Source organism: Zingiber officinale, chromosome 10A (genome assembly GCF_018446385.1).
Source record: "Zingiber officinale cultivar Zhangliang chromosome 10A, Zo_v1.1, whole genome shotgun sequence".
In the NCBI taxonomy this organism is placed as follows: domain Eukaryota; kingdom Viridiplantae; phylum Streptophyta; class Magnoliopsida; order Zingiberales; family Zingiberaceae; genus Zingiber; species Zingiber officinale.
The window spans coordinates 10,912,756-10,917,661 of record NC_056004.1 but is presented as its reverse complement, the minus strand read 5'-3'; positions in this window follow the sequence as shown (position 1 = coordinate 10,917,661).

The window sequence follows — 4,906 nt, the reverse complement described above, 5'->3', positions numbered from 1 at the left end:
AGAGCAATACATATTATCTTGGTAGGGTACGGAGGGACAATCTTGGTCCCGCCTATCAACGCATGGGTGAATACAAACTCAATTAGATTGAGTATTCCTAGTTACTCGGTTGGATCGAGTCAACTATAGGCATTATTCCAACGGTTGGAAAAGATAGGTCAAAATCACATCTATATTAACTCTCGGGCGTATTAGCCAATGCTAACTCGAGTTTTAATATAAATGCAGATATTGATTCTATAAACAAGAGTTGCATAGAGATGTAATTGGTAATCATTACCTACCGATCATGCTAAGCCTTGGGCGTATTAGCCAAAGCTAACTCAAGGATTAGTATGATGTGGATCTTGTTCTACAAGAATTATAGAATTTAGTGGGAGCATCATTTAATTAAAGGCCTAATTAAATGATTTTAAAAGAATATGATATTTATTTCTGCAAATTTTTCTGTTGTATATAACTATGACGTCGAACACGAATTCCTTCTCCCTGCGATCTGTCCTTGAGAAGGACAAGCTCAACGGAGCGAATTTCCTGGACTGGTACAGGAACTTGAGAATAGTTCTCACCTAAGAACGTAAACTGTACGTTCTGGAGCAGCCCATTCCGGAGGCTCCTCCTGCCAATGCCCCGCGAGCCGACAAAGATGCTTATAAGAAGCATCAAGACGAAGCATTAGATGTGTCCTGTCTAATGCTCGCGACCATGAACTCAGAGCTTCAAAAGCAACATGAGTTGATGGGCGCTTACGATATGGTTGAGCATCTTCGCCAACTATATCAGGGACAAGCAAGGCATGAGAGATTTGAGATCTTGAAGGCATTGTTTTAGTGCAAGATGTCAGACGAGGCTCCTGTAGGTCCTTATGTACTCAAGATGATTAGGTACATAGAGAACCTACAAAGACTGGGGTTCCCACTTGGCCAAGAGCTGGCCACTGACTTGATCTTGCAGTCCTTGCCGGATAGCTATAGTCAATTCGTTCTCAACTATAACATGAACGAGATTGACAAGCCACTGCCCGAGCTACTTAGTATGTTACGAACTGCTGAGATTAACCTTAAGAAGGTTAAGCCCATTCTGATGGTCCAGAAGCACAAGGGCAAGGGCAAGCCCAAAGGTAAGGGAAAGTCTCAAACCAAGGGCAAAGGCAAGGCACTGAAGCCTAAAGGAGGGGTCGCCAAGGATGCTACCTGCTTCCACTGCGGTCAGACCGGGCACTGGAAGAGGAACTGCAAGGTATACTTGGAGGATCTTAAGAAGAAGCGAAGTAAGACTTCCACTTCAGGTATATATGTTATAGAAGTCAATCTATCTATTTCTACATCATGGGTATTAGATACTGGATGTGCTTCTCAAATTTTTACTGATGTGCAGGCGCTGAGAAATAGCAGAGCATTGGCAAAGGGCGAGGTGGACCTACGAGTAGGCAATGGAGCACAGGTTGCTACTGTTGCTGTAGGAACTTATCAGCTATCTCTGCCCTCTGGGCTTGTACTAGATTTAGATGATTGTTGTTATGTGCCTGCTCTTACTAAGAACATAGGTTCAGTTTCTTGTTTAGACAAGAAAGGATACTCTTTTATAATAAAAGATAAATGTTGTTCTGTTTATTTAAAAGATATGTTCTATTGTAGTGCACCACTAATAAACGGACTCTATATTCTAGACCTTGAGAGCCCTATCTATAACATTAGTACCAAGAGGTTCAAGTCAAATGACTTAAACCAAACCTATCTTTGGCACTGTCGCTTAAGTCATATAAATGACAAGCGCTTATCCCAGCTCCATAAGGATGGTTTGCTGGACTCATTTGATTTTGAATCATATGAGATATGCGAGTCATGCCTACGAGGCAAGATGACCAAGACTCCCTTTAGTGGGCATAGCGAGAGAGCGACTGATTTGTTAGGACTCGTACATAGTGATGTATGTGGCCCTTTCAATGTCGCTGTTAGAGGCGGTTATAGATACTTCATCACATTTACTGATGACTTCAGTAGATATGGTTATGTGTACTTGATGACAAATAAGTCTGAATCCTTTGAAAAGTTCAAAGAATTCAAGAATGAAGTACAGAACCAGCTTGGCAAGAGTATTAAGATACTTCGATCAGATCGAGGTGGAGAATACCTTAGCCATGAGTTTCGTGACTACTTAGCTGAGTGTGAGATTCTATCCCAATTCACTCCTCCTGGAACACCACAGTGGAATGGTGTATCCGAAAGGAGGAATCGTACCCTGTTAGATATGGTACGATCTATGATGAGTCAAACAGATCTTCCGACATACCTTTGGGGCTATGCTCTAGACACGGCAGCTTCCATTCTCAACCGAGTTCCATCCAAGGCCGTGATAAAGACATCATATAGGATATGGACTGGGAGAGATGCCCAGGTGTCTTTCATGAGGATTTGGGGCTGTGAGGCCTACGTACGACGTCAAGTCTCAGACAAATTAGGACCCAAATCTGACAAGTGCTATTTCATCGGATATCCCAAGGAAACTAAGGGATATTACTTCTACATTCTCAGTCAGCACAAGGTAGTTGTGGCAAAGACTGGGGTCTTTCTAGAAAGGGACTTTGTTTCTAGAAAGACTAGTGGGAGCACGTTCGATCTTGGAGAAGTTCAAGATGCGAATACTAGCACTGAAGCCTCGATGGAAATTGAACTGGAACCACAAAGTGTTGTGGATGATGTTGTTCCACAAGGAGTTGAGGAACAACCACCAGTTCAAGTAGACATACCTCTTCGCAGGTCTGATAGGGTACGTCGTCAGCCTGAGAGATACTCATTTCTCTTGTCTGACCATGATGACATTGTGCTCATAGAGGATGATTCTACCACCTATCAGGAAGCTGTGATGAGACCAGATTCCGAGAAATGGCTAGAGGCCATAAGATCCGAGATGGAATCCATGTACACCAACCAAGTATGGACTTTGGTTGATCCACCTGAAGGGGTAAAAACCATTGGGTGTAAGTGGGTCTTTAAGAGAAAGACTGACATGGATGGACTTATCTATGAGGGTTTTGTAGATCCACAGCATACTAGCAGAGTATGCAAACTGCATAGGTCCATTTATGGACTAAAGCAAGCTTCTCGGAGTTGGAATCTTCGATTCGATAATGCGATCAAACAGTTTGGTTTCATCAAGAATGAAGATGAGCCTTGTGTCTACAGGAAGGTTGTAGAAAACACAGTTGTCTTCCTCATATTGTATGTGGATGACATTCTACTCATTGGGAAGGACATCCCTATGCTTCAGTTTGTCAAGACCTGGCTAGGGAGTTGCTTCTCAATGAAGGACTTAGGTGAGGCATCCCCCATTCTAGGGATTCAGATCTATAGAGATAGATCTAAGAGATTGCTTGGCCTAAGTCAGAGTACATACATTGACAAGGTACTCCTTCGGTTTGCCATGCAGAACTCTAAGAAGGGATTTCTGCCGATGTCACATGGCGTGAGTCTTTCGAAGACTCAAGGTCCCTCTTCTAGAGAGGAGAGAGACTACATGGATCAGATCCCTTATGCCTCAGCCATAGGATCGATCATGTACGCCATGCTATGTACTCGACCTGATGTCTCGTATGCTTTGAGCATGACGAGCAGATACCAGTCAGATCCAGGTGAAAGTCACTGGATAGCGGTCAAGAATATTCTTAAGTACTTATGAAGGACTAAAGAATATTTCTTGATATATGGAGGCAATGATGAGCTAACTGTAAAGGGTTACAGTGATGCCAGCTTCCAGACCGATCAGGATGATTAAAGATCACAGTCGAGGTTCGTGTTTTGCTTGAATGGTAGTGCTATGAGCTGGCAGAGTTCACAGCAGTTCTACAACGTTTCCATCTCATTCGAGAGATTATCGATAGAGGAGATGTGGAGATTTGCAGAGTACCTACAGAGGCTAACATCGCAGATCCCTTGACCAAGGCTTTGGCACAGAGAAAGCATGATGGTCACACTAGGTCATTAGGCCTTAGAGCCTATACTGATTGGCACTAGTGCTAGTGGGAGATTGTTAGTTAGAGCCCTAGAGCCAATCATTTGATGATTGTATGGACTCATGTATATCATATTCTTGTATATATATTAAGGCATTTGGTTTTTGGTTATTATGCTTATTTGTATTAGTGCCAGATAAAATAAGTATAGTAACGTCCTTGAGTAGAAGGTTCTTACCTATATCAATCGATTGGTTGAATAGATAGTGAGATGATATAGGAAACACTACTCTAAATCATTCCTAGTCGAGTATTAACATTCAGGGACAATGTTCATACAATAAGACTAGCATGTAGGTCAGCTCGATGACTTGATCTCACAAGTCATGGATATAGAGATATCAAGCTGACACATGGGTATGCATTAGAGAATGTATACTGAATGACCCGCCATGAGAAAGTATCATGGATCGTTATATGAGTGTCATATACTTTCTCATGTGGCTATTTGTATGACTATTAGTCCTTTGACCTGAAGTCACCATGGATCCCTACATAAGGAGTTATGTACTTTGGTTTCGTCAAACGTCACCCGTAACAGGGTGGACTATAAAGGCGATTACTGGGTATGTATCAAATTATGTAGAGGGATGTGAGTGATGTAGATGGGATCTATCCCTCCCATATGACGGGAGCGACATCGGTATTCTTGATAGAGTGAGACCACGAAGTGCATGGCCATGCCCAAATGAGTCAACATTAGATGTTGAGCTCATTTGATCCAGTGAGTCTACTTGGAGTTCAAGATTTAGATTGATTAGAGGATGACACGGTCTATGCCTCACATTGATCAATCTAGATGTCTATGATAGAAGGACAATGTCACATATTGTGAGGAGTCACAATTAGTAGTCACAAGGTGATGTTGGATCTCAACATTCTTGTAACTTGGGT